Source organism: Aethalodelphis obliquidens, unplaced genomic scaffold, assembly GCF_003676395.1.
Source record: "Aethalodelphis obliquidens isolate GAN/ISIS:26980383/991018 unplaced genomic scaffold, ASM367639v1 scaffold18, whole genome shotgun sequence".
Taxonomy (NCBI): domain Eukaryota; kingdom Metazoa; phylum Chordata; class Mammalia; order Artiodactyla; family Delphinidae; genus Aethalodelphis; species Aethalodelphis obliquidens.
In genome coordinates this window covers 10,948,848-10,969,961 of record NW_020837962.1, presented here as the reverse complement: position 1 = coordinate 10,969,961, position 21,114 = coordinate 10,948,848, and the positions used below count along the sequence as shown (strand labels likewise).

The 21,114-nt window shown below is 47.2% G+C and overlaps 4 non-coding genes across 4 annotated transcripts; all 4 read left to right on the top strand.

Moving 5' to 3' along the window:
* The first annotated feature begins 1,576 nt into the window (after nucleotides 1-1,576).
* Nucleotides 1,577-1,649, top strand: TRNAK-CUU (transfer RNA lysine (anticodon CUU)). Its single transcript has one exon. It is a non-coding gene; the product is annotated as a tRNA-Lys (tRNA).
* Nucleotides 1,650-2,526: 877 nt separating this feature from the next.
* Nucleotides 2,527-2,598, top strand: TRNAP-UGG (transfer RNA proline (anticodon UGG)). Its single transcript has one exon. It is a non-coding gene; the product is annotated as a tRNA-Pro (tRNA).
* A 5,153-nt stretch (nucleotides 2,599-7,751) lies between these two features.
* On the top strand, nucleotides 7,752-7,824 carry TRNAK-CUU (transfer RNA lysine (anticodon CUU)). The gene has a single exon. It is a non-coding gene; the product is annotated as a tRNA-Lys (tRNA).
* Nucleotides 7,825-11,468: 3,644 nt separating this feature from the next.
* TRNAR-CCU (transfer RNA arginine (anticodon CCU)) lies at nucleotides 11,469-11,541 on the top strand. The gene has a single exon. It is a non-coding gene; the product is annotated as a tRNA-Arg (tRNA).
* Nucleotides 11,542-21,114: the final 9,573 nt, after the last annotated feature.

Here is a 21,114-nt window from a genome sequence, read left to right as displayed (position 1 = left end):
TGGACAAGCCCTTCCCTTGCACTCAGGACACTTTTGTGGTGTGGATGGAATGGTGGGCCCTGATTCTAGGTGCCTTACGTTATGATGGAGAGCAAAGGGGTTGAGACAGGAGAAAGTGAAGAGAGGGGTTTCTGGAGCCGGAGCCCTGCCCTCTCCCCTCGTTGTCCAGGTCTCACTTTGGGATACTGTGGGCTGACCCATGTCCCTGACCCATGCATCCATACTTCCGTGCACAGACTCCATCCCTGAACCTCAGTTTCAGGAGAATTCTGTGCTCCCTGGAGAGATCCTGAACTGGGAAATCTCCACGGCCAAGTGGCTTGTGGTCTGGGGTCTTGAGCCTCCGCATAAGTGTGGAAGGTCAAGGACACAAATCCTGGGCAGTTCTTTTAGGGTTGAAGGAGGGTTGCAGGACCAAGCTCCTCTATTCCTCATCTGGACTTCACAGATCTGGACCCACCAAGCCTGGGCTCTCAAGGGCCTCAGTTTACCCATCTGTAAAGTGGGGATAGTAGCAGCTCATGTCTCAAAGATTTGGTTGGGATCTTAAGTTACTTAATTTTTTGGTAAAGCATTTAGAACAGTGCCTCAAGACTCCTGCCTGAGTTTCCGGCCTGTCTGCCCACCCCAGGCCACCCCAGGCCACCCCAGGCCACCCCAGCCACCTCCCTGAGCAGGGCAACTCTGGGCTGGTGGAAGCCCAGGTTTTCTCCCTGAGGCCCCTCCCAGTTCCCGGGGCCCCTCTTGCCTCCCCACCTCACACTCCTCCCCACCCCTTTGGGCAGGAACCTGAACAGTCTTGTCTTAGATTGGCAACCCCTAGCTCTGGATCCTAAGGGCTTGCTCCCATCAGGTGATCCAGCTGGACTCAGAGTCAGGGTTCAGCAAAATATTTCAAGGGCAGGAGGAATCCACGGGTCAGGCCTGCTTTCCGTCGCTCTGAGGAAGAGGCCGGGTTCCCACATCCCTGGAGCCACCTCAAGCTGGCGCACCCACCTCCCCTGGCCTCAGGATGGTGCAGGGACCCTGGCCTCAACAGGTGGGCCTCAGTCAGTGTCAAGGCCCAGAGAAAGACCGGATTCAACTCGGCGACCGGCACCATCCAGGATCTCAGACTAACTTTTGGGGTTGGGGTTGAGGGCAATGCGTGCAGCTGAAAACGTCCATGATCTGGAACAGACCCTGACATCTTCCTGAGCCAAGACGCGACTTTAACCTAGATATTCAGCAACAGCATCTATGTGGGCCCCTTGTCATTTTCGGGCCGTGGGGCCACGAGTCCCAGGATCAGCTCGGGCGCGTCAGCCCTGAGTTTTGTCCACGCCGCAGGGCTTCCGGCGGCTGCTGAGCCGCCGGCCGTTCGTCCGTCCGTTGGTCAGTGAGGCGCCTCACCCCCAACCCGGCACAGCTGCTCCTGGCCTGTAGACGCCGAGGATTCCAGGCAGTCTAGACCCACAGAATGCCCTGAGGGGATCCATGTCCCCGCTGACCCCGGGACCTGCCCCATCCAGTCATTTGGGAATGGTCCACAGCCAGTCAAGTTTGAAAACTTGGCCGTAGTCAACTGGTCACAGTTGCCCGGCTAGCTCAGTTGGTAGAGCATGAGACTCTTAATCTCAGGGTCGTGGGTTCGAGCCCCACGTTGGGCGGGCTTTTTGGCGCCTATTGTGGATTCCGGTCCCACGTGGGTTGGTTTTCTGCTCCCAGCTGTCCACTCCCGACTAAAATGTGCCCTGTTAGAGGCACAGTGAGCTGAAACACAGAAATTCCTGCTCACGGGAGGAATCCGGGCTGGGTCCTGCCCTCGGAGTTGTCTGCTCCTTTGTAGAGGGTGGGGCCTCTCATGGCAGCTTCTAGACTCTCAGGACAAGGCAAGAACCAATGCTCTTTAAGGCTGACAAGGGTTTTCCTCCTCGGGAAAAACTGTCCCCAATTAAAATACAAGAAAGTGTGAAAACCTGGGCTTCTCCAGGAATTTGACCCTCTTGTACCTAATCGAGAATCATACCCCTGGACCAATGAACCATTCCACCTAACCTCCTCCTCCTCTCGCTCAGAGACACTGCTCCGTTGAGGGAGAATTTGATCCAGGTGTCTATCAGGTAGGTGTCGATCAAGTAGAGGAATATAGGGCTGTTCAGTAGTTCCAGTGTCTGTTTTGCCTCCCTCCCTGACGAGGCCCAGGAGTAGATACCCGCGATTGGTCCCGTGTGGGGCCGCTTGCGGGTGAGCTGTTCACCCTGGAACAGGGCTACGAGTCTCCTGCCTCCATGTGTAATAGGAAAGCCGTGGTTTCAGGGGCCTCCCGAGAACGGAGAGCCGCAGCTGCGCGGTCTTCCTCTGGCTCCCGCCGCACTTGGAGCAGATAATCTAACCCTCGATCTGAAATCTGACAGCGGCTGCGAACACGCGAACCCACTGAGTCGGATTCACAGGTGCGCAAGCTAACAACTGAGCTATCGGGGCGAGCTTCACATAAGTCACCTGTAGAAGGGCTGAGAGAGAAAAGAAAGAGACTGATGTGGCGGCTCGTTGGTCTAGGGGTATGATTCTCGCTTTGGGTGCGAGAGGTCCCGGGTTCAAATCCCGGACGAGCCCTACTCGTTTCCCGAGTTCAAATCCCAGCACCGCCCTCTCTTTTTCTTTTTCCTTTCAGCGTTTTCAGCGGAGGACGGAAGATCGACCAGTGGAGGCGTCAGGGAGATGCAGACGGCTTCCTCTGATAGTGGGATCGGAGCGCAAAGGAGATGACTCCGGCAAACAGCGAAGGAAAGTGCATTATTGGTTGCTCTAGAGGTACACGTCTTATGGCTCGGGATGGTCTCTGCTCAAGTCGCAGGTGAGCCCTACTCTTACTTAAAGTTGCGTTTTAGTGGTGGGGAGAGGGAGGGAGAGAGAGAGAGACAGACTCCCGGGCTTCCGTGGGCAGAACTTCAGTGTTGGGTCCTGCGCTCGGCCCCGGGGCTTCCCAGATGAGAGAGCGAAGAAATGGCGCCACGTATCCAGAGGGGTGAGGGAATGGTTGAACATCTGGGAAGGACATATCGACTGCAGAGCGTGCCCCAGAACCCGACCCCCGACTCCTGGACGCGGCTCTCGCTGTTCTGAGGGCAGCGTCCTCTTGCTGCCCAACAGGACCGGAGGAACCTCCTCCTCCTCCCCTTGGTGAGCTGGGAGGGGCATCGTGACCCGCCCAGGTGTGGGGTCTGGTTGGTGAGCTAACCCGCCTCCCTCTAGGGGGCCAAGCCCCCCCCCCCCACACACACACACACCAGGCCATCCTAGGACATCCGAGGCCAGGACCGTAGCTGGCCGGCTGATTCAGTCGGTAGAACAAAGCGACTCTCAAAGTCAGCCTCAGGTTGGAGGCCCCACGTGCTCGCTTTCTTGGTTTTGATCTCACCGTGGCGGGAGCTGGGAGAGGAGCCGGTAGAAGCGGGAGCAGCGAGAGGAGGTAGAGGCGGTGGTGGCCGTTTCCTCCGTGCACTCCTCAGGGGTTTGGTGAGCAATTACTGGGTGCCAATACTTGGGGGTTCGACTTTTTCCAAAGCGAGCGTCCCGGCGATCGCGGCCCAAGGACCCTTCGCGCGCCCCCGCCGGCTCTTGAGCAGTCCGGCTGCCCCGCGCGGCCAGGAGCTCCTCTCCGGCTTTGGCCTCGCGGGTCCCCAGCGCGCTCGCGGCTGAGAGGAGGCCAGCAAAGGAACCGAAGAGCGGCGCGGGGACTTAAGGCCTGCCGCCCTTCCTGGCCGGGGGCTCTTTGTCGTCCGAGCGCGGAGGAGAGGCGGCGGGGACCACCGCATTGGGGAGAGCGCAAGATCTGCTGCCTACTTTGTCGGCACAGGGAGCGCTGGGTTTTCTCCCTGCCCATGGGTCCTGGAACTCTACACTTCCCGGTGGGTCTGAAATTGGAATCTCTTCTTCGAGCCATTTCATTGGCCTTGTCTGTCCCACCCCCGGGGTGTCACAGCGTCACAGGGGAGAGCCAAAGAATGCAGGTCGAGTGGCTCGTTGGTCTAGGGGTATGGTTCTTGCTTAGGGTGCGACAGATTCTGCGTTCAAGTTCCGCACGAGCCCTACTTTTTCCCCAGTTGCGTGTCTCAGCCCCACTCAATGCCACCCACTGTGGTTTAGAAAATTTCATTGAGGACCAGTAGCCAAAGCATCTCCACAAGTCTCACAACAAGCTACTTTTGTCAGTCCAGGTTCGAGGCACCAAAGACTGGAGAGGTCTTTCCTTCCTCTGTGCATCAGGAGCCCCGTCTTCACCAACTGGAGGCCTCTGAAACGTCAAGCCTGGGCCCACACTGCCCGGTCAGGAGGCCAAGGCATTAGCCTGGGGAGAAACGATGTGTTGCTGGCGTTTGCAGCCGGCGTCCCGAGCCTGCCCCCACCCCAAATCCAGTTGTTCTACCTGGCGTGGCCTGCTGCATCTCTCCTCCTTCCCTGCCCGAGGTCAGTAGGAGTACCGTGGCCCTGGACCCCAGCGCCCACCAGGAGCCGTGTCCCCTCTGCTCTGTTCTGCAGCTCAGGGGGTCGCCTTCGCGAGGCGCAAGAGGTGGACACCAGGAGCCCAGACACCAAGCACCAGGACCTGCTATCAAGGGAAAGTTCAAAATCTAAGCATCTGAAGAACAATAGTGGGTGTGTTGTTGGTCTAAGGCTATTATCCCACGTGGTTACACCCCCACCCCAGGTCCTGCCAGCTCAATAACGTCAAGCAACAGATTCAGGACAACACACACCTTACCACTATCAGAGAATATCTCAGACCTGTGAGTAAGCCTAACAAAACATGTTCAAGAACTCTACAGAGGTGGACGTCTGTTGTGCAGAACCCTGAGGTGGGGATGGCTCCAGGCTCCAAATTCCTACAAAACAGTTGCTCAGTGGGAAGTCACCTTTCCTCAAAGTACCCGGGAGTGAGAGGAAATCGGGAGGGAGGTTAACTCCTCCAGCCTTTCCCACTTCCCTGGGCACACTGGCCCAGGAAAAGTCCCCCCTGCCCCACCGTGGGGTCTCAAGTGCTTGCTGGCCGACGCCTTCAGCTTGTGCTGGAAAGAAGAGTGCCATGGGGTACCAAGAGAATTTGCCTCTCATAGAACCTTAAGGATGGTTACGCTGGAGAGGAGGAAGCAGAGAAATGGGTGGCAGAGGGTCTTCCTTTTTGTTTGGGATGGTGAGTTTGTGTGCCTTGAACCAAGGATCATGAATAATCCAATGCTGAGAACTTGAGGACCAACTGGGGTGGGGGGGAAATCAAGTAGAAAATTTAGTTTAAAGTGACCATGACTGGTAAGTAGTAAACAATTTTCTGTAGAGAAATACACTTTTATTCTAGATCTCACAGGATTCCCCACACAAGGAAAATGGGCTACTCACAATGAAAAATAGCAAGGAAACGAGGCACCATGAGCAACAACCAATGAACAATAGACAATGGAAATAAAACTGGAAAGATTTCAGATGCTAAGATTATCAGACACAGACTATAATGCAACTATCGCTACCATGTATAAAGACATGAAAGACAATAATGAAAATATATTTGAGAACAGGAGCTCTGTAAAATGCTTTAGAAGAATGAAACAGGACTAAATTTTTCTAAAATTAAAAGTATGCAAAAAATGAAACAAAACTCAATAGATGTATTAACAGTTGGTTTAAAAAGATGAGAGAAATGGTAAACTAAAAATAGGTCAAAATAATACAAAAACAAAAAACCCCTAAAATATCTCACATGATTACAAATTAAGCAATACACTTCTAAATATTCCATAGGTTAAGGAAGAAATTACAGTGGGATTTAGAAAATACTTAGAAATAAATGATGATAAAAATACTACATACCAAAACCTTTAAGACATGGATAAAGCAGTAGTTAGAGGGAAATTGATAGCCTTAGATGTGTGTAATAGAGAAGACAGGTTGAAAGCTAATGACAAGAAGTTAGAAAAAGTACAGCAAAAATAAACTCAGATAAATTAGAACAAGGGAAGAAATGATGAAGAGATGAACGTAATGAAGTTGAAAACAGGCATACAACAGAGATTAATGACAAATCTTGGAAGGCAGGTATTGGAAAAAGCTAATGTTATTGATAAAACTCTGCAAAAACTGGTTAAGAAATAATGACAGAAGACACACATAACCTATATCAAGGAATGACTTTACACTTATTGCATAATTTAAGAAGATAATAAAAGCATATTCTAAACAACTTTGTAAAAATTTAGAAATAAATATATAATTTTTTGAAATATAAAACATGCCTTAATGGAATCAAACTGGAATAAAAAGGTAAATGATCTTAAAACTAATAAAGTGAATCAATAGTCAAGTATTACCCTCCAACGAAAATTCTTGACCCAGATGGCATCAGTGGAGCATGCTAACAAACATTGAAGAAATAAAATTTTAGTCCCACACAAAATGTTGCATAGAAGAGGGAACCTCTGAACACATTTTATGAGGCTAGCGCTATTCTGATAACAAACTAACCGTGGACAGCACGAAAAAGACATTTAAAAGCACATAATCTTGCTCATGAAAATAAATATAAAATCTTAAAATATTAGCCAACCAAATCTTACGAGAGATAAAAAGAATAATATGTCACAGCCAAGCTGAATTTATCCTAGGGAATGCAAGGTTGATTTGACATGAGAAAATTGGTAAATGTATTCAATAAATTCAGGGGAAAGTATCTGATACAAGCCAACTTTCATTCATGATTTTTAAAATTCTTAGTAAATTAGCCAAAGAAGGAAATACCCATAACTTCTCAAATTATCTACAAAATACTGCAGCAAATTTCATATTTGTGGTGAAACCTTGAAAACATTCTCTTTGAGGTTAGAAATGCAACAAGGATGCTGACACTCTTTACTTCTATTGAACATTTTATTGGAGACAGTGGGTCACCACACATGTGGGGCTTCCCTGGTGGCGCAGTGGTTAAGAATCAGCCTGCCAATGCAAGGGACATAGGTGTGAACCCTGGTCCGGGAAGATCCCACATGCCGCGGAGCAACTAAGCCTATGCGCCACAACTACTAAGCCCGCGTGCCACAACTACTGAAGCCTGCGTGCCTAGAGCCTGTGCTCCGCAACAAAAGAAGCCACCGCAGTAAGAAGCCACGCACCGCAACGAAGAGTAGCCCCCGCTCTCCGCAACTAGAGAAAGCCCGTGCGCAGTAACGAATACCCAACGCAGCCAAAAAAAACCACCTAAATATGTAACTACCATATGACCCAGCAATTTGGGTATTTATCTCAGAAAAATGAAGACTATGTTCACACAAAAACCTGTACACGAGTGTTTATAGCTGTTGTACTTGTAACAGCCCAAAAAACTGGAAATAATCCAGAGGTCCCTCAAGGGGTCAATCGTTAAACTAACTGTGGTACATCTCGCCCTAGGTTTTCACCCTTGGCGCCGCTCCCTCCATCCACCTACGCCCAGCTGCTTCTCCCTACACCCGACGTCAGGTGGGCCGGGTGGGCATAGGGGCCAGACCGGGTTCCCTAGCTACTGGGTGGTGAGGGAAGTCCTGGACTAGAAGCACCCTTGTTGCAGCAGGGAGCGTCGGTGGGGAGTGGAACCTGTGGCGGGGAACCTCCTGTGAAGCCCAGGAAGCTTTGGCCGCTGACCCGCCCCTGGTGCCCTCGTCTAAGTCATTAACTATTCTAGATTCCATCACCTTCGCGCTACTCCCCATCAACATGTACAACGATAGCAGCAGTTCCTGGGTGCCCGGCTAGCTCAGTCGGTAGAGCATGAGACTCTTAATCTCAGGGTCGTGGGTTCGAGCCCCACGTTGGGCGAGCTCTTTTTCTAGTTTGGACCTTTTGTTTGGAGTCCTGAGAAACTCAGCAGGTAGTGACTAGTAACCAGGATACCACACCTGGAGGAGTGGCTTTTCCAAGCAAGGCGTTCCTGTGACCTGCCGTCAAAAGGCACTCAACGCAGGGCAGAAATAGAGACACAGATGTAGAGAACAAACGTATGGACACCAAGGGGGGAAAGTGGCCAGGGGTAGGATGAATTCGGAGATTGGGATTGACATATATACACTAATATGTATAAAATAGATAACTAATAAGAACCTGCTGTATAAAAAATAAATAAAATAAAATTTAAATGATTAAAAAATAATTAAAAAAAAAAAAAAAGGCACTCAACGCTGCCCTGCCGGACCCGGAGTTCCTTGCTGGCTTTTACCCCAGCGTGGCCACAAGCGTGCTCCCGGCTGCAAGGAGTGTTTGCTAAGTGACATAAGAGCCGGGCAGGGACGCACGGATCGCTGGCCCTTCCGGGCCTGTGGGCTCATTGTTGTCTGAGCGCTGGATCCACCAGATTTGGGTCAGGGGGTAGGGTGCAGGGGCCGCTCCCCTCTTTGTGGGCATGGGGAGCTCTGGGGTCCTTGCCTCGCTCACTGGTCTTTGAGCTCAACACTTCCCGGCGGGTCTGAAGTTGGAACCTCCTCCCCACACTTCACTGGCCTCCCTGTTCCACATCCGGGACGCCAAGAAGTCTTAGAAGAGAGCCAAAGGATGTGCTTTGTGTGGGTCGTTGGTCTAGAGGTATGGTTCCCGGCTCGGGGGTGAAAGGTCCTGTGTTCAAATCCCGGATGTGCTCACTTCTTTTTACACAAAAACAGTTCCTCTGTAGAGATTTGGGAACTACCTGAGGCTCCAAACCTTGGGCGTCGAACCCAACACTGCAAGAGAGAATTAGAGAAAATATTTCAAAGCCTCAATGTGTCTCCAGGTGCTTTTAAAATTTTAGTAGGAGTCTTGGCGGGGGTCCAGTGGTGCGGACATCCCGGTTCAGGGCGCTGCGCCTTGGGCTTCGATTAGGTTAATGCCGGTAGGGGAGAAAATCCATGAGAGGCAACAGTCTCCCAAAGTCACATAGCTTTCAGAGTTCAAGTCCAGCAATTACTCCAGTGAGACTCAAACATCCCTGCTAAGTGTCCAGTAACGTATCCACCGTGACTACCCAGCTGGGAGGATGGATGAGGCACTTAGAGACGGCGCCCCAGGCCTTCCTCCCCTTTCTTTATTCTCTTTTCTTCCTCCTCCTCTTCTCTCTATTTCCTTGTTACCCCTCACCTGGGCGCTCCCAGGTCTGCCCTGGTCCCGCTGTCCCAGATCGGGAAAGGGTTCCTGGAGTCCGAGCGGGGTAGTCCTGGGGTCCACGCCATCAGGACAGGTATCCTGTGCCCCACTCTGGACGTCAGGCTGTGATAGTCCCCTTTTTTGGCGGCTGGGGGTCCCAGTGGGGTTTGACTTTGACCCTTAAGGAATTCCAATCCCAGAGAGCTGCTTTCCGTAAAGGGCGAATGTTCCCCGCTTTTGGGGCAAACGTGGGCCGGGGTCACCCCTCAGGCCAAATCTCCTCTTTCTTCCAGAGTCTACCGCAGAACTCCAAGGCTGACTCTTGAATTAGATTTCCTGGGTGGGGGGGCGGGGTGGGGGCGGAACTGGACTTCCCTGGTAGCGCAGTGGTTAAGAATCCGCCTGCCAATTCGGTGCACACGGGTTCGATCCCTGGTCCGGGAAGATCCCACATGCCGGGGAGCAACTAAGCTGTGTGCCACAACTACTGAAGCCCGCGCGCCTAGATCCCGTGCTCCACAACAAGAGAAGCCACCGCAATGAGAAGCCCGAACACCGCAAAGAAGAGTAGCCCCTGCCCGAGGCAACTAGAGTAAGCCCGCGCGCAGCAACGAAGACCCAACGCGACCAAAAATAAATAAAATAAAAACATTTTTTTAAACTTTAATTTATTGGTTAAAAAATTATTAACAGCTTGAAGGAAATTACAAAGAAAAATACTCCAGCAGAGAGTTGAGGTTTCCAGTAACACGAATGTGCGGGGTTTTGGGGACCAATCCTCTCGCTAAAAACAACTGAAAATGTTGGATATTAAAAACAAACAAACCTCAAAGCAGTGAAGAGCTTGTTTTGGGGAAAGTAAAGAAATTCCGGGCCCAGTTTAAACGGATGTGGAAAACCAGAGGGATGCTGGAGTCCCAAAGCTGCGGTCGAACCAAGGACACTTGCCAATACCGGCAAACGCGACCGCTCCTAGACCAAGGCAGATTCCTCCTTGAATCTGTCACCCTCAAAGATGAGTATGTACAGAAACACACCCGTCCCCTCCCAACGGGCCGCCAACTGCTTCTGGAAAGCGTGTTGCCCGGGGTCTGCTCCTCCTCCCGCCTTCTGCTAGAATGCAATCGATTTAAGAGGAGAGCCTGTGCCGAGACCTCGCGCACCCAGAAGACGAAGCACATCCCCGGAGCAAGGAGGCCGAGTCTACAGCGTCCTAGCTCCTCTCAGTGAAGGCCGCGTTCCTCCAAATTGGTTCCTGTGCAGTCTTGGGGGTGGCGGCTCCAGCAGCCCTCCCGCCGCTTCATCCGGGCCTGTGGCCAGACTGCCAGGACCAGCCGGACAAAGGAGATTAGAAGACTGAATCAAAGTGTGTTCTCTGATTCTGTCCTGGATTTTTTTTTTTTTTAAGCCATAAAGGATGTTATTGGAGGAAATTCGAAAATGGACTGTGCGTTAGACAATCTTGTTGCTCCAATGATAAAAGATACATTTGGGGTGGGGAGGTGGCGAGAGGAGTCTCTGAGGTACCGGGAGCTCTCCTGGGAGGAGGGCTTTTACATTTGGATAAATTACAAGCCTTAGTGAATAAAGAAGGGTGGGTTGCGAGGAAAATTGCAGGGGTGTGTCCAGATACCCGGGACTTCGGCTTTGTATAGCTCCATGGGGAGGGGTTTGTTCTGGCTCTGGGCCTGGAAGAGCGACGTCCGGTGTAGAACATTCCGCGCGCCCCCAGTCTCCTGTACGTAGGCCAAGCCCTGAGTGACAGCGCCCTGCGCAGGAGGCTGCGGAAGAGGCTCTGACTTCCTCCTGCGGGTGAGTCTCGGAGGATGTGGAGGGGTCTCCTCCCCTTGCACACGGTGTTGGTCCCGCACCATCTTCCTCCAGCCCTTAGCTCTCCCGGGTCTTCTGTCCAGCCGGGGCCCGGGAGGACCGAACATTTATCACACACACTGCAGTCGGTGGTCCGGCCCAACACACCACTGATCCAGCCAGGGTCCCTCACTGCTCGCTGAATCTGTCATCCGGAGGAGAATCCAGGGCGTTCCGGAGCTTGGGACTCCTTCTGGAGGAACCCGACAAGCCAGACTTGGCGGGGCCAGCGCTGGAGGAGCCACAAAAAGGCAGGAGAGCGCGGCGGGCGGCGAGTGCGCGGTCTGCACAGGAGCTCCGCCAGGATCGGCAGTTTCTGTTTTGTTCACGACTGCGCTCCTGGAGACTTGGATAGAGGTTGGGACGTTGCAGGGATTCAGCCAAATTTTGAGTACTCAAGCCAATTCCTGGAGCATTTTCTAGCCAGTGCTGACGAATTATTCCTTCTTCTCACATTCTCAGGAAAACTTTTAGCAGCCACCCCAGTGGCCTAATGGCTAAGGCACTGGCTTCCTAAGCCAGGGGTTGTGGGTTCGAGTCCCACCTGGGGTAGTATGAGGAAGCACTCTATCTTTAGGTGGAGGGGCGAGTTTTGGGTTACAGACACAGAGGAAAATGGGTCTTTATAAAATTCGAAGATACGCCACTGACCATAAGGGAATGTGAGTTAAATTTACAGATGTTTACTTCGAAAAGAAGGGAAGGAGAAAGACTGTGTACCCATACATCTTAATGGAAAAAATGTGTGGTTTCACCCTGTGTTTTGGAAAGCAGTCTGGTATACACACCTCTTTGATCCTCTAATTCCACTTCTGTAACAGACAAAACTACCGATGTAGGAAGTTTTATTGCAGCAGTTTGGTAAACAATAAATAAAAGGCAGAGGGAAATGACCATGGAATACATTTTGCTTCATTAATAGTGTTCAACCTCAGAAAAGAACGTTCAGTCTATCCCGGTTGACTTGGAAGATCCCGCTATGAAAGCTGTATATGAGCCAGTTCTTATAAAACAAACGGTAACTCCCAAACTGCAGTTGTCCCTGCATGACTGCCCAAGAAAGAATCGGGTGTGGAAAGGCCGAGGAGGGAAGGGGAGAAAAAAAAAGAGAGACTAGCAAAATGCAAAAATATGCCGGTCAAAAGGTAAACAGAATATGTGGAGAGCAGACGTTGCACCTTTGATATGTGAATGTAAGAATTGAATGGGCGCTTATGGAAGAGTTGGAAGTAACGTGGGCCAAAGATAACGTTGACTTTATCTAGGTTAGGACTGTGGGTGATTTTCTGCCTGGATTTCTGTTATTTCAGTATAGCTACTTTTGTGACTTTTTATAGTTCCTCCGGGGTGAGAAATGGCCCTGTGTCCTCGGAAACATCATGCTTCTTTTCTTTACTTTACTTTTCTTTTCCTTCCTTCCTTCTTTCCTTCCTTCGTTCCTTCGTTCCGTCCTTCGTTCCTTCCTTAATATCTAAAGAGGGCAGGGCAAGTATCCGTAGAAGGGAGAGAGAATCGCCCCTAAAAAGGCACCTACCGCGGTTCATATTTGTCTGCTCCGTTAAACTGCAGGCGTCGAGCCTGGTGAGGAAGGAAACAAAAATGAAAAGCAGCAACTTCATCTGATCCGGAATCCGGCCCCCTTTCTTCCTCTTTGTTAAAAATCCAATTTGTTAACTGCTGTACCCTTAGTGCCTGGTATACATTAGGCGCTCAATAAACACTTGAGTGAATGGATGACTCTATTAGGCGAGTGGTCTCTGGTATGTTGGGGCGCCTTTGGGGCCCAGAGCTTACAGGAAGACGGGAAGACGAACGGTCCCAGCTGGAAGGAGCAGCCCGGCCCGGTGCGTTTCGTCGACTCCAGGCCCGCGGAGTCCCGGTTCCACCCGCTGACCAGGAGACCTGGGTAAATCCCACTGGGCTGCCGTGAGCTTCTCCTCCCACAGGAGGTGTCAATGGTGTTCCCGCTTCATCCTCAGGGTCATGCCAAGTAGTATGTACATACTCCTCTCCGAAAATATGCATTGCCCTGGTGTATCCGGGTAGCTCAGTTGGTAGAGTATGAGATGAGACTCTTAATCTAAGGGTCGTGGGTTCGAGCTCTACGTTGGGCGTGTGCCTTTTTTCCTTTGCACCGTAGGCGGCAGGGAAGGGTGACAAAGCCAGGATTCCCCTTAAATATATGCCCAGTAGGTGTCTTTGAATGAAAAGTTTTAAGTTTAGCAAGACTTAGAAAGATGATATCTATAATACTATATCAATAAAAAGGACAACCAAGAAAACAACAATAACAGAAAAAAGAATACAGAAGGACAACCAGGGCTTCCCTGGTGGCGCAGTGGTTGGGAGTCTGCCTGCCGATGCGGGGGACACCGGTTCATGCCCCGGTCTGGGAAGATCCCACATGCCGCGGAGCGGCTGGGCCTGTGACCCATGGCTACTGAGCCTGCGCGTCTGGAGCCTGTGCTCCGCAATGGGAGAGGCCCGCGTACTGCAAAAAAAAAAAAAAAAGGACAACCAGATAGAATGTGCCTCCTGAGGGGATCCTAGAGGCAGCAAATGTCACATTTGTAATTTAAAAATTTCTAGTAGCCCCATTAAATTTTTAAAATGAAATTAATTTTAATAATATATTTTATTTTAACCAGTTTATTATTATTTCCCATGTAATAATATACAAATTATCAATGAGGTGTATTATAGTCTCAACCTTAGTACTTTTGAAATCTTGATTCAGATGGTTCTCTTTGGTGGGGGGCTGTCTGTGCACTGCAGGGTGTTTAGCAGCATCCTTGGCCTCTATCTGCTAGATGTCAGTAGCCTCCCCATAGTTGTGACAACCAAAAATGTCTCCATACACCGTCCAAAGTCCTCTGGGAGGTAAATTTGTTTCTGGTTGTGAGCCACTTGTCTAGAGAATTGAGGGCATAAACATTGGCGCAAACAGTTCACATGTGGGATCGACAGGAGGGCTGGCTTGGCACAGGGCCAGGCATCAGGGCCAACTGGAAACTCATCCTGAGATGGCCAACCCAGAAGGCAGCCTGGTGGGGTCAGGAAATAGGCTACGTACAGTGGACTGCACAAATAAGTTAATATATTGAGATTAACGTGAGCCAGATTTCTCACTGGTGGAGCTGGAAAGAGAGAGGGCTTCAATAAATCCTATGGTGTTGCGTGGAATTGGAGGTATTAGTGATGTTATTTGATAACTTTGTAAATGCTGTGTTGCTGGTAAAGATGGTTGGTGGTAGTGACTTTATAAAAGCAGTTCTTATATTGGTATATTTTCCTGCCTGCAATTAGTATTTCCTAGTTGTATAATTTTTCTATATTTCTTAACTGGCATTATTCTGTAAAGAAGAGATTTTCTCCATGAACACATGATGAACTTCAGATCATTTTAAAAAGACAGAGTAAATGCTAAATTCATTCCCTTAATTGTTAAATTTTCACCTTCAGTTATGGCAAATTACCTTAAAAATTCTCTCTTTTAAAGATAGTATTAATATTGATTCACAGATTGTAATATATTTAATATTTTATAATTACTTACAATTATTATTATTTTGATTTGTTTTGGTTTGGTTTTGGTTTTGGCCATGCCACGCAGCTTGTGGGATCTTATTTCCCCAACCAGGGATTGAACCTGTGCCCTTGGCAGTGAAAGCACGGAGTCCTAATCACTGGACCACCAGGGAATTCCCTATTATTCTCTTTGATGCTCAAATTATTCCAAATTTAGCCAGTGGGAGAGCCCTTTCAAGCTAGCATCTTTGTTCCTTTTTAAAAATCTGTTTATTCACAAATTTTTAATTTGAAAAATTTCGAGCCTGAAGAAAAGTTGAAAGAATAGTACTTTAAACACCATATATGGATATGATGATACATATGAAAGTCATTTGCATGTTCACATTGGACTTTGAGCATTTCCTTATTTTCTGGCACACACATAATGTCCTAGACTCACTTTGGTTTTTTTCTGCCCAGATCTGGAATCAGCCCTTTCTCTAAGGAATCCAATTTCCTTTTAGTAGGGAATGGCATTTGGAAACCAAGATCTGGGTGCTAGGTGTGCTCAATGATACTGGGTTGTCATTAATTACAGTTTTTGTTTTTGTTTAGTTCACCTTAACTTTTAAAATAGCTTACTAATTTATTCTTGTGTCTTAAGTGTTCCTTCTCCAATCCTTTGCTCAACTCAGGTCAGTTGATGTATTGACTCTGGTGGATCATGGTAACTCGATTTTTAAAAAATTAATTAATTTATTTATTTTTGGCTGCATCGGGTCTTCATTGCTGCACGCAGGCTTTCTCTAGTTGAGGTGAGCGGGGGCTACTCTTCGTTGCGGTGTGCAGGCTGCTCATTGCGGTGGCTTCTCTTGTTGCGGAGCACGGGCTGTAGGCTCGCGGGCTTCAGTAGTTGTGGTTTGCGGGCTCTAGAGCACAGGCTCAGTAGTTGTGGTGCATGAGCTTAGTGGATCCGCTGCATGTGGGATCTTCCCGGACCAGGGCTCGAACCCAAGTCCCCTGCATTGGCAGGCAGATTCTTAACCACTGCGCCACCAGAGAAGTCCGATAACTCGAATTTTTTAGTTCCAGGGCATTCCTTCCCATTTCCATTTTTTTGGATCTGTTTGGGCAACTCCTCCCCTCCTCCACTTAGTCTGCGTGATAAATGTCCATCACTGAATTCCCACATGGAATGGACTGGGGTTATGACCCCGGATAACCAGAATACCCCACTTTCCCATCAGGATTGTTGGTTCCGATTTGGGTATATGATCCAAATAGGGATGATCACAGTCTTGCCTTACAACAGTGCCAATAAGCAGTGGTAGAGAGAAGTTCTATGTGCCCTGTGATTGCTAGTCTGGGAGGATGTGAGTTCAGAGATACTGGTGGCTGCCTTCTTGCCACATGGAGAGTCAGTCTGTAGAATAAAGTCGAACAGAAGCAAACAGAGTAGAGAGATAGAGAAATAATGGTCCGGATGTCATTACTTGGGTCCCTGAATCTAGCCCTGCCTGAAACACACAGGCTTTGCATGAAGAACTTTGGACTTTGCAATTACATCAACCAGTAGATTCTATTTCTCCTTAAGCTGATATGAGTTGGTTTTCTATCACTTGTAAATAATGGCTTTACTAATCCAGTCACTATTCTCCCCTTCCTCCCCAGATCTTTGATAATTTTGTGTGTGGGGCGGTTGGCCTATTTTTGGAGATGGAATGGAGAGAACTTGATCTCATAACACATGTCTGATGGAGACATGAAGTCTCATTACAGCCCTGAGATTCTTATTTTGAGTTACTGGGAGGAGGTTAAAGATATTTATTAAGATGCTATAGTCAGCATGAGGAATATATTGTTTATAAATAACCCAAAGTGGAAGAATTAGCTAGAGGAACACTCTGGTTTCCAGAGGAGATATTTTTTAGGAATTCAATTGCCACTTCTGACCCAGATGTATGGTTTTTATGAGTAACTCTTTAATATTATCAACTCAGGAAAGTAAACTTTGCAATGCATAAGATCAAGACCTTTATGGGCACCTTAAAGCCAGATCTTGCCTTCAGAACAACTAGAGTGATACCTAATGGACTCAGGAATTCTCGGTTCCTCATTGGCACCCATGTTCTACCAGCTTATAACTGAACTCAGCAATGGTTCCTATTTCTACCTCATTTACCCCCAAATTAAAATATAGAATAAAAGACTTGTCAACTGGTCCTTTATAAAAATGACTATTGAGGGCTTCCCTGGTGGCACAGTGGTTGAGAGTCCACCTGCCGATGCAGGGGACACGGGTTCGTGCCCCGGTGCGGGAGAATCCCACGTGCCACGGAGCGGCTGGGCCCGTTAGCCATGGCCGCTGAGCCTGCGCATCCAGAGCCTGTGCTCCGCAATGGGAGAGGCCACAACAGTGAGAGGCCCACGTACCGAAAAAAAAAAAAGACTATTGACATATGAAGATAAACATGTGACACTATTTCCAAATTATATTTATGCAGAATACAGATGATTGAGCAGAGAGCAAAGGATATAAATATCACTTAATACCTTTTTAAAGAAAATATTTATTCATTTAGGCTGTGTCGGGTCTTAGTTGCAGCACACGGGATCTTCCTTGCAGCATGCAGGATGTTTTAGTTATGGCATGTGAACTTTTAGTTGTGGCTAACTTCTAATTTGGACATTCTTGCTTGAGAAGAGGTTTTTAAAACTTTCTCATTAAAAAAATCACTTTTGTTATTTGACAGGTAATACCTAATTATGGAACATAAAAATCATAAAGAAGAAAATTAAAACAACCTGTAAATTTGCTGCTCCAAGATAACCACGGTAATACACAAGTTTTAGAAAGGTTGGTTGCAATTTTTCCAAATAACTTTGTGTTCCGATTTTCCACCTCCTTCTTCCCATGTCAATAAAGGTCTTAGACATGTGATTTTAATGGCTGCATAATATTTTATCCATTCATGGGTGCAGTATAATTTACCCATTCCTTGACTCTGGACGATTTCAAGTGTTTCTGTACTATAAATAATGCTGCTGCACACTTCCTGGTGTATAAATCTTTGTGTTCCTTACTGTCATAGGTAGCCTACATGACCTATTTCCCCAGCTTGGAGTAAAAATTAAGGTCATCATTCCTTTATTTCTTCCTTGTTTCTGTCCCACCCCACCTGTTAATACTAGCAGGGGGTCCAGTGTCACTCTCTTGGTGTCAAAGCATCCCAGAAGCTCATTCAAAGAGTCAGCCCTTCTCGCTTTCCACTGCCAGGTGTAGAGAGAGAACCAGAAGTTGGACCTGCCCACTGGCATGATTGTGTGAGTTGCTAGCACCCAGTGTAGCTCCCAAACCTTGGTCTTGTTTGATCTCTTGAGGCCTGTTTTGCTGCAGAATTGATGCTTGTGGCTCACATCCTTTTCGGGCCCGCCTATGGTCTCAGGTCGCAGCTATCGGAGCTCAAGTTTACTTTATTCTCCATTAAATTCTGACCCTGCGCCATAGTGGCTACACACAGCAGGACTTCTAGCTCCACTGTGTCAAACCAGCTCTGCCCATGAACACTCAGCTCAGATTTACCCTCCTACCTTTGAGATTCCTGCTGCATCCTTGAGATCTTTTTTATATGGAGTGGACTTCAGGTTTCTTCTATATCATAGCTATATCTGTGAAATAGAATTGAAATAAGTATATATGAAGATCATAATATTTGGATAATTAATGTTTCTTTGATTGATTGATCTGTAAGGTAATGAACATTTCAACTATGTTCTTTCTGTATATTAATAGCTTTTACTTTAAAAAATTTATTTATTTTATTTATTTATTTTTGGCCGTGTTGGGTCTTTGTTGCCGTGTGCAGGCTTTCTCTAGTTGCGGCCAGCGGGGGCTACTCTTCGCTGCGGTGCGTGGGCTTCTCATTGCGGTGGCTTCTTTTGTTGTGGAGCACCGGCTCTAGGCGCGTGGGCTTCAGTAGTTGTGGCACGTGGGCTCTAGAGCACAGGCTCAGTAGTTGTGGCAAACGGGCTTAGTTGCTCCGCGGCATGTAGGATCTTCCGGAACCCGGTTCCCTGCATTGGCAGGCGGATTCTTAACCACTGAGCCACCAGAGAAGCCTAGTTTTACCTTTCGATTTGATTTTGGGTTATGGAGGGAATAGAGGTTCATGAATGCTACACGTTCATTATGGATTGTATCTTTTAGTAACTGAAAGATCTTCATCCTCTTTAACCCTTTCTTCATCTTAAAGCATACTTTAGTTAATATTAATATCACATCTCTACTTCCTTTCAGCTTGTGTTGACTCATTCTCTCAGACTCTCTAAAATAGTTGACTTGGGACTTCCCTGGTGGTGCAGTGGTTAAGAATCCACCTGCTAATTCAGGCGACATGGGTGCGAGACCTGGTCCGGGAAGATCCCACTTGCCAGAGAACAACAAAGCTCATGTGCCACAACTACTGAGCCCACACTCTAGAGCCCGCAAGCCACAACTACTGAAGCCTGTGCACCTAGAGCCCGTGATCCACAACAAGAAAAGCCACCACAATGAGAAGCCCGAGCACCCCAAAGAAGAGTAGCCCCTGCTTGCCACAAGTAGAGAAAGCCTGCGCACAGCAACAAAGACCCAATGCAGCCAAAAATAAAATTTAAAAATAAATAAAATAGTTGACTTGCTGAAGGGTTCTTTTCCTACTGTCAGTATCTTTTTTTTTAAAGCTTCCAGTACATGAGATAAAAAGAGAGTATAATTCTGTACCTAGAAAGAATAGTCAACAATGAATGCCTCCATCTCCCATACACTGTTAAAAACAAATGAAACTTTATGAGTAGAGAATGAATACATGCTTTGTAAGACACAGTTCTCCATGTGTCTCTTGCTTTTCTGCATATTCTATGAGCATAGACATTCACTTTTTTGTTCTAGACCACTTTTCCAAGGATGTCTGTATAATGAACAGCATTGGAAGATAGAATGGTGTGTCTTTCCAGAGCAAAGGGAAGATTTTTCACTGTCCGGTATAATAAATATAATGTATCCTTCTGGGGCAAAGTTCAGGCAGGCTTATTCTCAATGATAAAAGATTTGATTTCCTAAGCTTAGGCTCCTGTAACACATCCCTTGTGTATGCAGGTGATGCTTGGCCTTATTCACATCATCCTGTGAGAATCAGGGCTTAGGGAACTGTTGTAAATGCTGGTACTCTGGCTCCTGCTACTGCTGTGAGTAATACAAGCATGCCCTGTTTTATTGTGCTTCACAGTTATTACACTTTTTTACAGATTGAAAGTTAGTGACAACCCTGTGTCAAACAAATCCCTTGGTGCCATCTTCCCAACAGCATTTACTCACTTTGTGTCTTATTTTTGTAATTCTTGCAATATTTCAAACTTTTTCATTATTATTATATTTTTAAAGTGACCTGTGATCAGTAATCTTCAATGTTACTATTGCAAAAATATTATGACTCTCTGAAGGCTCAGATAAGGTTAGCATTTATTAGCAAAAACGTATTTTTAAAGTAAGGTACGTAATTTTTTTTTTTATTGATTCTTCCAATCCAAGAACATGGTATATCTCTCCATCTGTTGGTATCATCTTTAATTTCTTTCATCAGTGTCTTATAGTTTTCTGCATACAGGACTGTTGTCTCCCTAGGTGGGTTTTTTCCTAGGCATTTTATTCTTTTTGTTGCAGTGGTAAATGGCAGTGTTTCCTTAATTTCTCTTTCAGATTTTTCATCATTAGTGTATAGGAATGCAAGAGATTTCTGTGCATTAATTTTGTATCCTGCACCTTTACCATATTCATTGATTAGCTCCAGTAGTTTTCTGGTGGCATATTTAGGATACTCTATGTATAGTATCATGTCATCTGCAAACAGTGACAGTTTTACTTCTTCTTTTCCAATTTGTATTCCTTTTATTTCTTTTTCTTCTCTGATTGCCGTGGCTAGGACTTCCAAAACTATGTTGAATAATAGTGGTGAGAGTGGACATCCTTGTCTTGTTCCTGATCTTAGAGGAAATGCTTTCAGTTTTTCACCATTGAGAATGATTTTGCTGTGGGTTTGTTATATATGGCCTTTATTATGTTGAGGTAGGTTCCCTCTATGCCCACTTTCTGGAGAGTTTTTATCATAAATAGGTGTTGAATTTTGTCAAAAGCTTTTTCTTCATCTATTGAGGTGATCATATGGTTTTTATTCTTCAGTTTGTTAATATGGTGTATCACATTGATTGATTTGCATACATTGAAGAATCCTTGCATCCCTGGAATAAATCCTACTTGATCATGGTGTATGATCTTTTAAATGTGTTGTTACATTCTGTTTGCTAGTATTTTGTTGAGGATTTTTGCATCTATATTCATCAGTGATATTGGTCTGTAATTTTCTTTTTTTTGTAGTATATTTGTCTGGTTTTGGTATCAGGGTGATGGTGACCTCATAGAATGATTTTGGGAGTGTTCCTCTGTAATTTTTTGGAGGAGTTGAGAAGGATGGGTGTTAGCTCTTCTCTAAATGTTTGATAGAATTCACCTGTGAAGCCATCTGGTCCTGGACTTTTGTGTGTTGGAAGATTTTTAATCACACTTTCAATTTCATTACT